At 40.2% G+C, this 19,590-nt stretch overlaps 1 non-coding gene across 1 annotated transcript; it reads right to left on the bottom strand.

The window, feature by feature from the left end:
• Positions 1-19,128: 19,128 nt before the first annotated feature.
• LOC116866779 lies at positions 19,129-19,260 on the bottom strand. Its single transcript, XR_004382474.1, has one exon. It is a non-coding gene; the product is annotated as a small nucleolar RNA SNORA72 (small nucleolar RNA).
• Positions 19,261-19,590: the final 330 nt, after the last annotated feature.

The following is a 19,590-nucleotide window of genomic DNA, read 5'->3' as shown; positions in this document are numbered from 1 at the left end:
TGTAGAATTGGAACTTTTAGAAGTCTGCTACAGTGGGGGTCATGCCTGGCTTAAAGGTGCTTAGGTGGTAAAGTCGGTGGAATCCCAGGTATACATGTGGGATCTTTCTGGTGGCAAGAAGAACGGGTGGTGCCTGAGTGCAGCAGGGCTCTCAGGCATAGGAGCAAGGAAGCCAGATGAGAATCAGCGAGTCTAGGTGCCTGCTTTCTGCTTGGTGTTGCCATAAACTGTGAACCGCCGCACATTTGTGCGACAGCTTTCCTGGGATGGGTGCAGCAGAAGGCAGAAGCTTGGGGAGATTCCCCCCCAACCCCACCCGCAGTAACAGGGCCAGTTCACACTGCTCCAAAAATTTGGAGTTTTGAAACTCAGTCACATGCCCAAGATTAGAAAGAAAAAAAAAAAAAAAGTTCTGTCACAGGCTGGGTGAACACAGAGTTCTGAGAGAAACCAGGGACACAAGAGTGATTGATTACTTTCGTAAGGGCCTATTCAGCCAGAGCGGCCCCACCCCGGTTGAACTGCCATTTTGCTGTAAAGCTTAAATTGACCTTGCCCCCCCGCCCCCCCGCCAGGGGAACTTATTTAAAAGCAAGTCCAGGAAACCAGTCCCAGGTAACAAAGTCCAAATACAAGGGTGGGTCAGGCCAGGTGGAGGTATCCAATCAGTGGGGGCGCGTACTGTCTCCTAGCTACCAAGGAGTATGGGCCCCCGCCCTTTGGGAGCCTTTTGGCGCCAACCCTAACCAAGGTGTGATAGGCTAAATCAAATGTCTACTAGGGTCAATTGTAATTCAATTGGTCACCTAGCATCACTGTGGAGTTTCCTGTGTGTGTTACAATCTCATTGGCCACCTGTGTGTGGCCAGGCCCAACCACATGGCCTTTGCTGTATAAGTTAGTCTGGAAAGCAGGGAGGGGTCATCCCCTCTGTAGGGGCGGCCCCGTCTGGTCTGTTTGACGGTAGGTCTGATTCCTGATGCTTGGCGCGAAATAAAGCTTTGCTTGACCTTTGCTTTGTATCAGTCTCGCTCCTTTAATCATGGACCCATTATTGGGGTACCCAATTTTGGGGGGACCCAACACTTTTCTGTGAGAGCTCACCGAGGCGTTGCGGGGTGCAAATTTTTAGCTCTGGGTCTAGAGATCAGGGCTCTGCCATATTCTTCCCACCCACCAGTGCTGAAAGCCTTCAGAGAGCAAAACAGCGCCACCTAGTGAAGTCGAAAGGTGCTTACACCAAGTCCTGCTTCCTTGTACCCTGGAGAAGCATTGCCGTTAGGCAAGTCTACCTGAGAATCAGTTTAACAGACCCCTCCCCCAGAAGACCAGCACAAACAACTCCTTCACACCAAGTTTACTGATCAGAGAGGGCTGCAAAGCTTCAGCTCTAGGGGGAAACAGTGTGTAGCATTCTTTGTATTTTTATTCTTTACTCCTTCTGTATTATTTTTTTCAATTATTTTATTTTTATTTTGTATTTTTATATATACTTTACATTTTTTTTCTTTCCTTTCATTTTATTTTACATACATGTTTTTCTTTCTTATTTGGGGTTCAAGTTTCTTTTAACAAGCAAACCAAAATATACCCAGGATCTAGTCTTTTTTCAGTTTTGTTGTTGTTGTTATTGTTTTTGTTGTTTTTCTTTTTCTATTCTGGACAAAATAACAAGATGGAGAAATTCACCCCAAAAGAGAGGATGGGAGGTAGTACTCCCAGCCAGGGATTTAATCAATACAAATGTAGGTTAACATGTCTGAACTAGAATTTAAACAATGATTATACAGATACTAGCTGAGCTTGGAAAAAAGCATAGAAGACACTAGAGAATCCCTTTACTGCAGAGACAAAAGAACTAAAATCTAGCCAGGCACAAATTATAAGTGCTGTTACTGAGATGCAGTCCTAAGTGGAGGCCATTAAAATGAGAAGATATCAAACAGAAAAGCAAATCAGTGGTATAGCAGATAAAATGGTAGGAAATAAGAAAGCTGAAAAGAGAGGGAAAGAAAACTATTAGATCATAATGGTAGATTTAGGGAACTCAGCAAAGTGAAATAATATCCATATTATAGGGGTCCCAGAAGATGAAGAACAAGGAAAAAGAGGCAGAAGGTTTATTTGAGCAAATTAAAGCTGAAGTTCCCTAATCTGGGGAAGGAAATAGACATTCGAGTCCAAGAGGCACAGAGAACTTACCTCAAAATCAACAAAAACAGGTCAACACCTAAACATATTATAATGAAACTTGAGAATTACAAAGCTAAAGAGAAAATCCTGAAAGCAACTCGGAACAAGAGATCTTAACCTATGAGGGTAGACATGTAAGGCTGACAGCAGACCTGTCCACAGAGACCTGGCAGGCCAGAAAGGACTGGGATGATATATTTGACATGCTACCTGTGAAAAATATACAGCCAAGAATACTTTATCCAGTAAGGCTGTCATTCAGAATAGGAGAGATATTTTCCTAGACAAACAAAAACTAAAGGAGTTTGGTTGACTAAACAAGCCATGCAAGAAATTTTAAAGGGGACCCTCTGAGTGGAGAGAAAGACAAAAAGTAACAAAGACCAGAAAGAAATGAGACAATCTATAGGAACAGGGCCTTTACAGGTAACACAATGTCACTAAATTCATACCTTTCAATAATTGCTCCAAAAGTAAATGGAATAAATGCTCCAATCAAAAGACATAAGGTATCAGAATGGATTAAAAAAACAAGACCCATAAATATGCTGCTTACAAGAGACTCATTTTAGACCCAAAGACACCTCCAGATTGAAAGTGAGGGCATAGAGAACAAGTTATCATGTTAATGGACATCAAAAGAAAGCTGGAGTAGCCATCCTTACATTGGTCAAACTAGATTTTAAACCAAAGAACATACATAGGAGATGAAGAAGGACACTATATCATAATAAAGATAAAAAATAAAAAAATAATTTTTTTTAAAAAAGCTATAATCATCAAGACAGTATGGTACTGGCACAAAAACAGACACCTAGATCCGTGGAACACAATAGAGAACCCAGATATGGACCCTCGACTCTATAGTCAACTAATCTTCATCAAAGCAGAAAAAGAATATCCAGTGGAAAAAAGACAGTCTCTTCAACAAATGGTTTTGAGAAAACTGGATCACCACATGCAGAAGAATGAAGCCATTTTCTTACACTATACACAAAACAAACTCAAAATGGATGAAAGACCTAAATGTGAGACAGGTATCCATCAAAATCTTAGAAGAGAGCACAGGCAGCAACCTCTTTGACCTCAGCCACAACTTCTTGCTAAACACATCTCCAAGTGCAAGAGAAACAAAAAGCAAAAGCAAGTTATTGGGACTTTATCAAGATCAAAAGCTTTTGCATAGCAAAGGAAACAGTCAACAAAACCAAAAGACAACTGACAGAATGGGAGAAGATATTTGCAAAGGACATATCAGATAAAGGGTTAGTATCCAAAATCTATAAAGAACTTATCACAATGAACTCCCAAAGAACAAATTATCCAATCAAGAAATGGGCAGAAGACATGAGCAGACATTTCTCCAAAGAAAACATACAAATGGCCAATAGACACGTGAACAAATGCTCAACATCATTCAGCATCAGGGAAATACAAATCAGAACCATAATGACATACCACCTAAAACCAGTCATATTGGCTAAAATTAACAAGTCAGGAAATAACAAATGTTGGTGAAGATGCAGAGAAAGGGAACCCTTTTACCCTGCTGGTAGGAATGCAAGCTGGTGCAGCTACTCTGGAAAACAGTGTAGAGGTTTCTCAAAAAGTTAAAAATAAAGCTACCTTATGACCCAGGAATTGCACTACTAGGTTTTTACCCCAAAGTTACAAATGTAGTGATCAGAAGGGACACATGCAACCCAATGTTTATAACAGCAATGTCCTCAATAGCCAAACTATAGAAAGAGCCCAGATGTCCATCAACCAATGAATGGATAAAGAAGAGGTGGTATGAGTATATACATATGTATATACACATACAAACAATGGAATATTATTCAGCCATCAAAAAATGAAATCTTACAATGATCTGGATAGAAGTAAAAAAATGAAATTTTACAATGATGTGGATGGAAGTAAAGGGTATTATGCTAAGCAAAATAAGTCAGTCAGAGATAGATAATTATATGATTTCCACTCCTATGAGGAATTTAAGAAACAAATCGGAGGATCATAGAGGAGGGGAGGGAAAAATAAAACAAGATGAAATCAGAGTGGGAGATAAGCCATAAGAGACTCTTAGCTATAGGAAACAAACGGGATTGCTGGAGGGGAGGTGGATGGGGGAATGGGATAACTGGGTGATAGGCATTAAAGTAATGTGATATGATGAACATGATGTAATGAGCACTGGGTGTTATATACAACTGATGAATCACTGAACTCTACCTCTGAAACTTAAAATATACTATATGTTAATTAATTGAATTAAAGTTATATTAAATTTTTTAAAAAGTGAAATCTTGCCATGTACAATGATATGAGTAGAACTAGAGGGTATTATGCTAAGTGAAATAAGTTAGTCAGAGAAAGACAAATACCATATGAATTCAACTCATATGTGGAATTTAAGAAACAAACCAGATGAACATAGGGGAAGAGAAGGAAAAATGAAATAAGATGAAAACAGAGAGGGAGGCAAACTGTGAAAGACTCTTAACTACAGGAAACAAACTGAGGGTTGCTGGAAGGGAGGTGGGTGGGGAGACAGAGTAATTGGGTGATGGGCATTAAGGAGGGCACATATGTAATGAGCACTGTGTGTTATATGCCACTGATGAATCACTAAATTCTACCTCTAAAACTAATAATACACTGTATGTTGACTAAATTGAATTTAGATTTAAAAAAAAAATTTTTTAAGATTTTATTTATTTATTTGACAGACAGATCACAAGCAGGCAGAGAGGCAGGCAGAGAGAGAGGAAGGGAAGCAGCCTTCCTGCTGAGCAGAAAGCCCAATGTGGAGCTCCATCCCAGGATCCTGACCTGAGCTGAAGGCAGAGGCTTTAACCCACTGAGCCACCCAGGCGCCCCTAGATTTAAAAAATTTTTAAAGAGTATTTCAAACCCATGGCGACCTTTTCATCACAAATTAATATATTGTGATAGTTGTTTCATAGATAAATCTTGTGAGCTTGTTTTATTTGAATCTGACTCTGGGGAATGGATATGCTTTTGGAAACCGGAAAACCAAGAAATTGACATTAGATTATGGTAATTCCACTGGATTAATGACAACCCCAGAGTCAGACCACTCTTCTTCAGATAGTAACATTACCTCTCCCTTCAACCTCTACATAGCTTTGCTTGTATATCATTTTCTTATTAATAATTCTATACTGAGCACTACCTGCTTGAGTGATGTTTCAGTGTAAGAGGTAAGCCGAAAGAGGTGTCGCCTAAAGAGCTGACTGTCCCAGGTTAAAACCTTCTAACTTCCTTACCTCTAATCTTGCCCCTAAATCCCCTGCACAAGGCTGCTGCATGATCTATCCAAAAGGCATATCAGACCATATCATTTCCTTGTACTCCTTTCAGTAGTGCTTCTGTAACATATTGAGTCTACACCGATTAAAATTTCATTCATGGTCTTTCAAAACTTGGCTCTTCCTCCCTCTCCAGCTCCATGTTAATCACACCCACATTTTAGCACTATTTAAATATGCGTTGATATCTGCACACACCATATTCTTCTATACCTTTGTGCCCCGATCCTGTGAATCTCCTGAGTTTTCCTGGAGCCCCCTTTCTTGTAGTTCTTGGTTAAATCCCACTTATCCTTAAAGATTCTACTCCAGGGTATCATCTCCTCCAGGAATCCTTTTTCTGTTTCCCCCAAAATTCAAATTGTTCCTTGTTTCCAAAACATCCTGTACATCAAACTATTGTAGCTTTTATCTCATTATATTAAAATTATAATATAAGGACCTGTATAACTGTGAGGGCAAAAATCTGACCTCTACTCTGAGTCCCTGGAATACCTCACTGGGCTTGGCATGAAGTAATAGTGCCACAAATGTTGACCACACTGAACTGAATTGAATTTCCCCTTTTCTGCTCTCTGGAACCCTCTATTTCCATGCTGGAAAGAGATGGACATACTGGGTTTCTCCTTCTCACTCACAGTGATGGCCCTTGCTTGTTTCCCCATATTGGGTTTGTGCCTCACTTCTTACAGATATAAGTGAGAAAAGGAAAAGTGGGCTGAGGATTTGCTCACAGTTATAAGTAAGGCTGAATATTTGTCACATACCAGATTCTGGACCAGTGTTGCTGAAGTGCCTTTCTCCACAGTGCTTTACAGAAACCCATGGAGATAAGGACAGCCCAGATTGTTACAATGGTGTCAAGAAATTTGAGGAGGAAGAGATTTAATTGTTCAAGGGGTTTTGTAGACCATCTGGCAGAGACTAAGGAAGAATTCAAACTATCACTGGGAACTTCTGGGCACTAGTCCCAGTGGCATAAAGGCCTGTGATTGAAAGCAAGCACTAGTGGGATAAAGGCCTCCCATTGAAAGCAAGCACTGAAGTTTTTCTTCCTTGTGTGTGGCCAGGGACCAGTTCCAAGCCAACATCTCCTCACAGAATGTCCTAAGACTCCAAGCATAATCAAATTTTGCTGAAGGTAATAAATGGATTCACCTGATCACACAGCCCCTTCCAGGCAGATGTGTCTCTTGATCACTTGGAACAACCAGGTCTCGTTTTCCTTTCTGAACTTCTGCAAGTGCAGAGAGTGATTTCTTTATTATCCTTATGTTGAAGGAGCTGTTATATGTAACCAGCTACATTCTTCCTGCTTAGGTTGGAAGTTGGGTTTGGTCTGAAGTCATCTCTCAAAGCCTGTAGAGTCTCAGAGAAACTGAAACTATAATCTTACTTTCACTCTATACCCTGCTCCAATATACAATTAGGAAAACACAGTGACAGGGTAAAGAGTTCTGGACCGTGCTCTAGAAGATCCAAATTTAAGTCCAGTTTTGCCAGTCACCGAGGCGTTCTTGTGCTCAGGCCCTTCATTGCTCTGGTCTGAAGTCCCCCAGTTGGTAAGGAGCAGGCGGCAATGTCCTCTCACCCTCTAACGTCAGTGGGTTCCACCATCAGCTCTATAGGGATGATCCAGTTTAATGAAGGCCAATGAATGGCCATTAATGGCACAGTGAATTGTTTTCAATACTAAATCCTAAAAATAGAACACCACAGTTGGTTAAAATGCTGTCTGAAGACTACTCAGCAAAATACTACTTCTAAATGGTTCATGTTAGACTATGGGATGGTTGGGAATCTGGAACAGGGGTATAAAGTGCCTAATGGGAGGATCAAAGCAGGAGCTGTCAGTTGATATGGAAGTATTTCAACATTTTAGTAACCTAGTGCATACTGGCTGAATATCCATATCCAAATCTTATCTGAAATTTCACCAAAGGAAAAGTGATATGTCTGCTAGAACCATCAGGTTCTTGGTAATTCTATCAGGATTTGGGAAGTACAGGCCAAAGGGGCATTGGGAGAGAAGGAAATTGGCAGAGGGGCCCACCGTCTATAAGTCAGATTGAAGAAAAACAATAGTAAATTAGGGAAGCACCAACATGCCTGAGTCTCTCCTGTTCTTTTCCTGTCCTCCTCCTCACACACTTCTTTTGACGTATAGGAGTATATCAATATGGTCAAGCCCCTTATCTTTTCATGATAAAGAGGAAAAAGCAGAACTAACAATTACTAAGAGCCCATGGTCCTTTTTTTTTTAATTTGACATTTCTCCATATGATAATCTTATAACAAGTTACATTTATTTTTATTTTACAGATAAATAAAACTAGATGCAGAGAACTAGGTAATTTACCTAATAACATGTAACTCACAAGTAGCAGAGCCTAGAGGCCCATTCAAATCTAACAGAAGTCAAGATTTATGTTCTTTCCACTGTATCAGATGGCCTCCTTCAATGGAACATTGTCAGAAAAGTTTTGGCATTTATAAAAAAGACCATCCTATCTCATTTATTTCCATTTGGATCGCCTCATTTAAGTGTCTGAGCATGGACTTTATACAGAGTGAATATTCTTTGAGCTTTTCTACTGAATGAAACTTGGTTTCCACATGTCTCTGCACCTGGAAGTCAAATACTGGTATAGCACAGCCTTCATGCTTCTGGTGCAAAGTTTATGGCTTTTTTACTATTTTACCTTTTTCATCCCTATTTGTCTTGAAAATCTTTTTTTCTTGGGTAAGTTGAAGACCCTGACAGATATTTCTTTTTTTTTTTTTATTTGACAGAGAGAGATCACAAGTAGACAGAGAGGCAGGCAGAGAGAGAGAGAGAGAGAGAGAGAGAGAGGGAAGCAGGCTCCCTGCTGAGCAGAGAGCCCGATGTGGGACTTGATCCCAGGACCCTGAGATCATGACCTGAGCCAAAGGCACCGGCTTAACCCACTGAGCCACCCAGGCGCCCCCTGACAGATATTTCTAAAAGAAGGCCAACCTGTGTGGCCAACAATAATAGTAATTAATGGATAAGAATGTTAAATCTGGAGTCAGGTCACTTTGGTTCAAATCACAGCTCTTTTGATTGCATCTCCTCTCCCCAAGCATCAATTTCCTCAACTTTAAATTATGGATTAAAATATACTTACCATATATAAATATGGCAAGAGGAAAACTAGAATGAACACTAGGACTGTTGCATTAGAATTGAAGATAATATAAATAAAAAGTGGTATGTATGTATGGTGTGTGTTTGTGTTATATATGTGTGATATATAGCTCAGTCCACTGAGAGGGTCTGGACAAAGAGCACTCAATAATAATGAACACATCTAGAACCCAGATCTTGGCTTCTAAATACCAGTCTCCACCAAACAAAAGGAGAGAATCTTAAATAGTTGGCTGATTACAAATCTAGGACAGGGAAAGAAAAAGATAAGATAAGCCTGGGATAAATATGTTGTGCCAGAAAGTAATAAAATGCTTAAAAAAAATAATAGGGACATATCAAAAGGAAACAGGGACTAGCTGAACTGGGAAAATGTAAACATCAAAATAAATAGTGATAAAAATAGATTAAGCCCCATTGAGTAAAATAGCAATTCATGATACAAACATATGGAAAAGACAATGCCTTTCTCATAATAGAATTCCAATAAATGTAGACAAAATAATAGAATTTTAAAATCACCATTTAGTAACTATTCTATAATAATTCATGCAAAAAAAAAAAAATCAATGGATGTGCAAGCTAGTGAGTAAAAGTGGAATAAGAACAGCATTTTACATTGCCCCAAAGTGCATTTAACATTTCTCCACCCACAAAATACTTAATTATGAAAAAGAGAAAAGTAACTTTAGAATAGAAAACTTGCAAGACACAACCTTAACAAGGGAGCAAAATTAATGCCACTAGTGATGGGACAAATCACCTGACAATAAGAACACAATTTCATTTCTATGATATTCTGACAAAAAAAGGGGTGGTTAGTCGGGGAGAATGCATCATCATGATCCAATCATGAAGAAAATTCAAACAAACTCAAATTGATTGATGTTCTACAAAATGACCAATACTCTTCAAAAAATACCAGGGCCATGAAAATAAAGGGACAGTTGAAGAACTATTTCAGATTAAAAGAAATAAAGTAACATGAAAACAATGTAATGCATAGTCTTATACTTTCTTCTGCTACAAATGACATTATTTGGGCATCTGGAGAATCTTGAACAGGGGCTCTGAGTGAAGGATAAATAAACACTCTTTCTACTATTCTTGAAGTTCTTCTGTAAGTTAGAAATTATCTCAAAATTAAAAGTTTATAAAATGACCCACCTCAGAGCATTAGGAAGATTAAAGGAGCACCTATATAAAAACACTTAGCACAGTGCCAAATGCACGGTAACCCTCAACAATGGCAGCAAGAAAGAAAAGGAATGTTAACTTCCAATTCCAGAACACATACTAAATTTAAGTGAATAAGTATGTTTTGAACTCCATTAATAGCACTACACTGAAACTAGAGAGCACCTACTTAAGTGGAAGACTAGACCTAACCCTATCTAACTTTACACACTGCCTAAGAAAATAGGACTTACAGGAGGTTGCAGAATAGTGCCAAAATGAAAGGCAATATATAATTAAATGGGAGAATAATTATTACAATATAATCACTACAGGCCACCAAGGCAGGAAACTGACTTGTGTCTTCTCTACTATGTGCCAGGAAATCACTACTCATTTTATAACTTTCTCTCCTTGTATCTCCTTAAAGATGACATTCTTTGATTTTTTTTTAGATGAAGACTTTGAGGTCAAGGAAGTATGACAACAAATTCTAAATTCCACTTGAGAACCTATGGCTTGAAAATGCAATAGAATGATTCAAAAGAGATTGTTCTGACAAATTCAAGATTTCTGGTTGGCAGTTTGACAGATTTGCTATACCCAGTGACCTTTTGTTGATGGTCTTTTCTTAAATCGATTAAAAAGGAAATGTAAACTGAGTGAATACAAAAGATTTAGTGATAAAAAAAGGAACTGTAACTGGACCTTGAATGTAGTTCTTGGTGGGAGGAAGCATGCATAAAGATGTGGTAGAAAAGTTCTACTGTGTCCCTGGAGAAACTAAGTTTCTTGTCTAAAAGTAAGGGTATGTCTTGGGAACACTGAAAGGCATGACATAAAAGAATACAATCAGGAATGCCTTTCAACAAAATTCACTTAGCTTTTATTTTGTACCATACTAGGAAAGTAATAAGAGGTCCCTGCTCCTCTGGGAAGTCTTTGTAAAGAATACTAGTAACAACATTGAAACCAGCATCAATGATGGATGACTTTTTACCAAGATTTTAGTTAAAGCCCACTAAGACTCCAAGTGGTAGCGTAGGGGCCTGGTTAGCCAGAGGGAGCCATTTGATTGTAAACTTAGATTGACACCGCCCCTCCCAGAGGAACTTACTTGCAAACCCCAGATATAGGGGTGGGTCAGGCCGGATGGAGACATCCAAACAGTGGGACGTGCATATATTTACTGTGGTGAGTTGAAATCTCATTGGCCACCTGTGTGTGGGCCGGGCTCAACCACCTCTATAAAGGTTAGTCTGTGAGGCTGGGGTGGGGGGGAGTAGTAGGAGGAGATAGAATAGCAGTTGCGGGGTGGGGGGGGGGGCACGCCTGGGTGTCTCAGTGGGTTAAAGCCTCTGCCTTCAGCTCGGGTCATGATCTCAGGGTCCTGGGATCGAGCCCCCCATCGGGCTTTCTGCTCAGCAGGGAGCCTGCTTTCCTCCTCTCTCTGCCTGCCTCTCTGCCTACTTGTTATCTCTATCTCTGTCAAATAAATAAATAAATAAATGAAAGAATAGCAGTTGGAGTAGCCATTAGAATAGCCGTTAGAATAGCCGTTAAGGTAGTCGCCAGAGTAATAGTCGTCTGGAGCAGCGCCGCCATGAGCGGCCTGGCCGCCAGGAGCTGGGAGCGGCCTCGCCTCCTGGAGCCAGGCCCCGCCGCCAGCGGCCTTGCCTGAGCAGCGTCATTCCAGGGAGCGGCCTCGTGGTCAGCGGCCTCCTCCAGATCGGCCTCGTCTGCGGAGCGGCCGTGTCGAAGTGGCGTCATGGGGAGCAGAGTCTGTGTCATCAGTGTTGTCGTCCTCATTTGTCTTCGTAGTCGCCTCTTTGTCGTGGGGAGCGGCCTTGTCCGGGGAGCGGCTTCGCCTGGGGAGCGGCCTCGCAGGGGAGAGGCCTCGCTAGAGCGACGTTATCGTCGTTGTCATTGCCTCTTCGTTGTCGGGAGTGGCGTCCTCATTCATCGTCACATCTTTGTAAGAGATGGCCCCGACCAGTTGGTTTGATTTTCGATGCTTGGCGTGAAATAAAGCTTTGATTTTCGCTTTGTGTCAGTCTCGTGCCTTTGATCACGGACCCTAACAGTAGAAAACACAGTGTATTACAAAGAGTACTTAAATAGAAATCTCCACTTCTGGAATATGGTGGACCAATTATTCTGAAACATTGTCTATCCACAGACAAAAAAAAAATTAGATGCTACATTAATTACACAAATAATATTTAAATGCATATTACCCTCACAGAAAGAAATAATGGAAATTACCAAGGAGCAACAAAAACAAAAATAAAATAAGGAAGAATGAATAAACTGGATCTAGAGTGACAAATAAACACAGAAGCTGAGATTGCCTTGGTGGCAAATGCTGATGTCAGGAACCAACAGCTTTGAGTACTAACACCAGTTGAGGAAGAACGGGAGACTAAGCTTTGGGTCTGAGGAAAGTGGAGGAACTGATGCTAAAACCCTTGATAGAGTTGGAACACCCAGAGTTTATACCCTCAGGGCAGGTTTAGGACAGAGGTGTTAGGGGGATCCATCTAGCAAGAGCAACCAATAAGATATTTGTCTATCTCTTCCATTTTCCCTCAAGAATTTGCAGCTGTTGCTAGAATGCTGAAATACTTCCATGTAGGTTGACAATTAGCTACTGCTTTGATCTTCCCATTAGGCAATTTTTGCCCCTGTTCCAGATCTCCAGCTTTCCTAATGTGGCATAAATCATTTAGAAGTAGCATTTTTACTGCTAAGTTGTTTTCAGCACAGAAAGTGCTTCCTTTAGACCAAGTTTTAACCAACCATGATCTTTTACTTTTAGGATTTACAGTTGAAAACAACTCACTACGTCATTGATGGTCACTTGTTGGTTTCTATAAAATTGTATCTGCTTAACCAATTTGATATCTAATTCTTTGTAACCAGAATGATCTTTCCTGGGAAGTGACATCAACAAAATGATGGAATAGGAATCTCCAGACCCTCCTGCCCCCACAGAGACTCTGACTCAACAATAATACACAAACCAGTTCCCTTTGTGATAAATCCAGAAACCAGTTAAAAGCCTCCTGCAACCCAGGTGAGCATGAAAATAGCTACATCAAATCTGCTGGAAAATTTGTAACACTCACTCAACATTGTCCCTTCCCACAGTCTAGCATGGCACAATCAGGGGAAAACTCCCAGATCCTGGCTTCTCCCTGATGCAAGAAAGAGAAAACTGAAACATACATCCAATATTCAAAATTTGGGGGGACTACCCAAGGAACTAGCTTTTGTCTTGTCTGAATCTAAGCACTGAAAGGAAAAGGTGCCAGGTTGGGAGCCACTGAGAACAAAGGCAATGATTTGGAGCGCTCAGTCAACACAGTCCCTCTTCCCAACTCAGCACTGGATAAGTGAGAGAAAATTCCCAACTCCCAATTTCTTCCTGGGTAGGAAAAGAGTTGGAGCATGCATCCAATGTTCTGACCTTTCAGGGGAATGCCTGAAGGACTGGATTCTGTCTTATTTGTCTCAGGTCACTGAAAGGGACCCACATATTCCAGATAGCTAGGTGTTACTGAGAACAAGAGAGCTAGGGGTCTTGATGCTGGTCCAGGAGACTGAAGGTAAAGCAGACAGAGGCCAGTACAGCTCAGCAACCTCTTCCTCAATGGGGGAAGAATGGTGGAGCATGCATCCAACATTCTACTTCACATGGGAGTTATTTTCGTCTTACCTGACACAGAAAGTTAATAGAATCTGGCATCATCTAGAAGCCTGGAGGCTACTGAAAACAGAGAGCTGGGCAATTTGTGGTAGCCCCAAAGAGTCTGCAATGCTGCAGATAAAAACCACAGGGACCAAAAAATGTAAAGCTCCTGAAAAAAGATGCCAGCAAGTACCTTTAACTGTAAATCTGACTGTGCAGGTCAACAGAAGATGTATCCACAGAAAAGGATCAGGAGTCCCGAGAATCTCTAGCAAGGCTGTTTGAAAAGATATTTTCCTGTATAAAGCTGGTCCAGGTAAACTGGAAGAGGTGGTCATTTTTCAAACATGCAGACCTGAAACAAAGTTACAAACTACATGAAGAAACAGGAAAACATGATTCAGTCAAAGAAACAAAACAAATCTCCAGAAAATAGCCCTAATGAAACAGAGGTATATGACTTATCTCACAAAGAATACAAACTACCATAAAGATGGACAGTGAGTACAGAAAACAGTCCATTTACAAAATGAGACTATCAACAAAGATACAGAAAATATGTCAAAAGAACAAAACTGGGGGCACCTGGGTTGCTCAGTCATTAAGCATCTGTTTTTAGCTTAGGTCATGAACCCAGGGTCCGGCGTTCAAGCCCCATATCAGGCACCCTGATCGGCAGGAAGCCTACTTCTGCATCTTCCACTCCCCCTGCTTGTGTTTCCTCTCTTGCTGTGTCTCTCTGTCAAATAAATAAATAAAATATTTTAAAATTAAAAAAGGAACAAAGTGAAATTTTAGAACAAAATTTTAGAACAAAACAACTGAATAGAAAAATTCAATAGAGAAGTTAGAAAGGAGACTGGATTAAGAATTAGAAAGAATCAGCAAATGTGAGAATAGGTCATTTGAAATTATCCAGTCAGAGGAAGAAAAATAAAAATCAATGAGAAAGGAAGAAAGAAAAGGAGGAAGGGAGAGGAAGAAAATAAAGAAGAAGAAAGAAAGAAAGAAAGAAAGAAAGAAAGAAAGAAAGAAAGAAAACTGACAGGAAGGAGGAAGGGAGGGAGGAAGGAAGGAAGAAAAAAATAAAGAGAGGAAAAGAGAGGAAGGAAGGAAGAGAGGAAGGGAGAAAGAAAGGGAGGGAGGGAGGGAGAGAGAGGAAGGAAGGAAGGAGAGAAGGTAGGAAGGAAGGAAGAAATAAAGAAGAAGGAAGAAAGGAGAGAAAGAAAGGAAGGAGGGAAGGAAGGGAGGGAAGGAGGAAGGGAGAAAGGAAAGAAGGAAGGAAAGAAAGAAAGAAAAAGAATTATAGGGCATCATAAAGCCAAACAATATAAGCATTATTGGAGTCTCAGACAAACAGGGAAAGAAACAGATTGCTTATTTGAAGAAACAATGGCTAAAACTTCTCAAATCTGAAGAAAATAAATGAATTTCCAGATTATTGGAGCCTAATGGAACCCAAGAAGGAAGAATCTGAAGTCCAGCCAAGACATATTATAATCATGTTGTCATAAGTCAACAATAAAGAATTTTGAAAGCAGCAAGAGAAGAGATTTGTCACATATAAAGGAGCCCCCATAAGAACACCACCAAATTTCTCCACAGAAACTTTAAAAGCCAGAAGAAAATGAGATAATATATTCAAACTGCTGAAAGAAGCAGGGGAAATGGTTGATGAAGTAGAAGGATTCTGAGCCCACCTTCTCCCATAGACACCAAGGCAACAGCTACGTGTAATGCAACTCAATCTGAAAACAACCGGAAGATTGGTAGAACTAAAGACATAGAGAGAAAGCCACATCAAGGAGAGTACTGGGGCACCTAGCTGGCTCAGTTGTTGAGGCTCTGCCTTTGGCTCAGGCATGATCTCAAGGTACTGGAATGGAGCCCCACGCTGGGCTGCCTGCTCAGTGGGGAGCCTGCTTTTCCCTCCCTCCCTCCCTCCCTCTCTCTCTCTCTCTCTCTGCCTCTCCCCTGCTTGTGTACTTTCTCTCTCTGTGTCAAATAAATAAATAAATAATCTTAAAAAAAAAAGAAAAAAAAGGAAGGGTATCTGGGTGGCTCAATCAGTTAAGCTTCTGTCTTCAGCTCAGGTCATTGTCCCAGGGTCCTGGGATCCAACCCTGTGTCAGGCTCCCTGCTAGGTGGGGGACCTGTTTCTTCCTCTCACTCTGCCTGCAGTTCCCCTTGCTTGTGCTGTTTCTCTCTCTCTCTCTCTCTCCTCTGTCAAATAAATAAAGTCTTTAAAAAAAAGAAAGAGGAGAAGGAGGAGGGAGGGATAGGAAGGGCAGAGATGCAGTTGGGAACCCAGTCCCCCACACAGTGACCTAGAATCAGGACAATACCACAGGCATGAAGGAATGGGGAGATCAACCCACAGAGGCAGGCCCAGCCCTGGAGATCTGCACCAGGAGGACAAGCTCCCATAACATCTCCCTTTGAACATCTTTAGGGCTTAACTCTGGAAGAGTCAAAGGACTATAGGAAACCATCTCTACTCTTGAAAGGCCAGCAAACTGTATCATTCAGCATGATACTTAGCATTGAAGCAATATTTTTTAAAGGGCCTGGGTATATGTGAAGGAGATTAATTGACCAATTTCAGGACATGTGCCAAAGGGGCAGGAATCTGCAGGAGCTTTCCCTGGGAACAGAAGTGGTGGTGAGTCCTCATTTAGCTAGCTGCAGGAGCCAGTTCTGACACTTTCCATCTACGTTGCTAGCACCACTTGCCCCATCCAACCCGCTCACCCCAACAGGCTCCCCTCCAAAGAAGCTCCCACTGCATGACCTCTGGTATCTCTCCAGAAAGACTCCTGCCATTAGGGGACATACAATATGATATAATAAACATAAAACATGGAAGAAGAAGTAAAAATGTAGTGCTTTCACAATGTGTTCAAACTTAAGTGACCATCAACTTGGTATTGACTGTTACATAGGTAGAATATTATATATGGACCTCATGGTAATCACAAACCAAAAACATATATTAGATACATAAAAAATAAAATATAACACTAAAAAATTTCAAAAATCACAAGGGAAGAGAGCAAGAGAAGAATAAAGGAGCAAAGAAGAACTACAAAAACAATCAGAAGACAACAAAATGGCAATAAGTACATATCTATCAATAATTATTTTAACATAAATTAACCAAATGCTCTAATCAAAAAACATAGGGTGGATGAATAGTTAAAACAAAGCAAAACAAGACAAGAACCAATACATGCTCCCTACAAGAGCCTCCGTTCAAATCTCAAGACACACACAGACTAAAAGTGAAGAAATGGAAAAAGATATTTCATTCAAATGGAAACAGAAAGACATTTAGGATAACAATAATTATACAAGACAAAATAGACTTTAAAATAAAGACTGTAATAAGAGACAAAGAAGAGTATTGCATAATGATAAAGGAATCAATCCAACAAAGAGGATAAAACAATTGTAAATATCTATGCACTCAACACAATAGCACCTAAATATATAAAGCAAATATTACCAGACATGAAGGGAGAACTTGAAAGCAACACAATAATAGTAGGGAACTTTAACACCCAATTTACATCAGTAGATAGATAATCCAGACAGGAAATTAATAAGGAAACAGTGGTTTTGAACAACACATTAGACAAAATGGACTTAACAGATATATAGAGAACGTTCCATCTAAAAACCTCAAAAATACATTCTTTTCAAGTGCACATGGAACATTCTCTAGGACACATCATAAGTTGGGCCACAAAACAAGTCTCAATAAATTTAGCATTGAAATCATATCAATATCTTTTCTTTCTTTTTTTTTTTTAAGAGATTTTATCTTATGCTTTTTTTTTTTTTAAGTAAACTCTATGCCACACATAGGTATTGAACTCATGACCCTGAGATCAAGAGTTGCATGATCTACCAACTGAACCAGCCAGGTGCCCCTCAGGTATCTTTTCTGATCACAACAGTGTAAACTAGAAATCCTCTACAAGGGGAAAAAATTGGAAAAAAAAAAAAAAAACACATGTAGGCTAAACAAGATGCTATTAAACAACAAAAGTCAACAAAGAATTTCAAGAGGAATCAAAAAATACATAGAGAGGGGCACCTGGGTGGCTCAATGGGTTAAAGCCTCTGCCTTCGGCTCAGGTCATGATCCCAGAGTCCTGGGATGGAGCCCCGCATCGGGCTCTCTGCTCAGCAGGGAGCCTGCCTCCCCCTCTCTCTCTGCCTGCCTCTCTGCCTACTTGTGATTTCTGTCTGTCAAATAAATAAACAAAATCTTTAAAAAAAAATACATGGAGACAAATGAAAATGGAAACACAACAGTTCAAAATCTTTGAGATGCAGCAAAAGCAGTTCTAAGAGAGAATTATAGCAATACGGGCTTCACTCAAGAAACAAAACAAAACAAAACCCTCAAATAAATGATCTAACCTTACACCTAAAGGAACTAAAAAAAAAAAGCCCAAAGTTAGTGGAAGGAAGGAAATAATAAAGATCAAAGCAGAAATAAATGATACAGAAACTAAAAACAAAACAAAACAATAAAAAAAAGAAAAAACACAACAGCAATAGAAAAGACGAAGGAAACTAAGAACTGGTTCTTTGAAAAGATAAAATTGATAAGGCTTTAGCCACACTCATCAGGGGGTAAAAAAAGGAGAGAAGAGTGAAATAAATAAGAAGTGAAGGAAAAGAAGTTACAAATGAATGAATGAGCACAGGGTGTGGGCCATGCCCTTGGCTTTAAGGAGGTTATGTCTTCACATGCCCACCTCCACTAGCAAGGAAAAGAAGAGCACAAAAGAAGGCACACTGCAACACTTCCGTCCCAAGACAAATCTCAACAAACCCCTGCCCCTCCAGCACTCTTTAATACTGAATCACCATCACATAAAATCCTCTTAATCTGCTGCCTTTGCACTGGTTCCTGAGACATATGAGTCCATGCACTAGCCTCTCAAAAGAAGTATCTCAGATCCCATAGTCTACCAGGCTCCCTGGATGTAAACCCCATTGGTTTTCAAAGTCAGACATTTTGAGGGTATGGTCTCTCTGGTGCAGGTCTCAAGGACTGGGATGCCCAGTGTGGGGCACAAATCCCTCACTTCTCAGGGAAAGTCTTAGGAGTGAGGTCCTTCCCTATTGTGTGTCACAGAGCCAGAGACAGGGTTTTGGTGAGACTGTGTCTCTGCCTCTCCTGCCCAATCTAGATGTGGTCCTTTTATCCCTCGTGAAGATATCCCAAGTTTCAGCTAGTTTTCAGTTCTTTTTCAACAGGAATTATTCTATATGTTATTGTAGATTTGATACGTCTATAGAAGAAGGTGAGTTCAGGATCTTTCTAGCTGCCATCTTGAACCACTGCATAATTTACAAGTTATTCTTCTTTTTCCTAGAAAATAAAACACAGTAGTTTTACAATTCATTCAATGGCAGCTGGTAATCATCAAATTAGCAATGGTTATCTTCAGAAGTTTTTACACTAGCTATGCCATCATTTCTAGAGGATGAGCAAATACCTAGAGTCACAGACATTTCCCATATAAGATGCATCTTATAAATCAGACTTGATTTATCACCAGAATTTATAAAACCATACCTAGGGAAATAACTAGGCCTGGGGACACAGGCATGGTCTTAATATAGTGAATGCTGAGCCTGCCCTGATTATTAAAAAATCAGAATAGCAAGAATTGTCACAGTATAAATTATTATTAGTGAACAAACCAATAGGGAAAAAAGGACAAATGGCTTAACTAGACTCTTATCAAGAGAAAATCCGGGGTGCCTGGGTGGCTCAGTGGGTTAAGCCGCTGCCTTCGGCTCAGGTCATGATCTCAGGGTCCTGGGATCGAGCCCCGCATCGGGCTCTCTGCTCAGCAGGGAACCTGCTTCCTCCTCTCTCTCTCTCTCTGCCTCTCTGCCTACTTGTGATCTCTCTCTGTCAAATAAATAAATAAAATCTTTTAAAAAAAAAAGAGAAAATCCAAATAACTAATAAACATATGAAAAGATACCCCAACTTAGTTGTG

The sequence above is a fragment of the Lontra canadensis genome, unplaced genomic scaffold (assembly GCF_010015895.1).
Source record: "Lontra canadensis isolate GAN:19392208 unplaced genomic scaffold, GSC_riverotter_1.0 scaffold10, whole genome shotgun sequence".
NCBI classification, from domain to species: Eukaryota; Metazoa; Chordata; class Mammalia; order Carnivora; family Mustelidae; genus Lontra; species Lontra canadensis.
The sequence above is the reverse complement of the archived record's forward strand: the minus strand, read 5'-3'. Positions and strand labels throughout refer to the sequence as shown.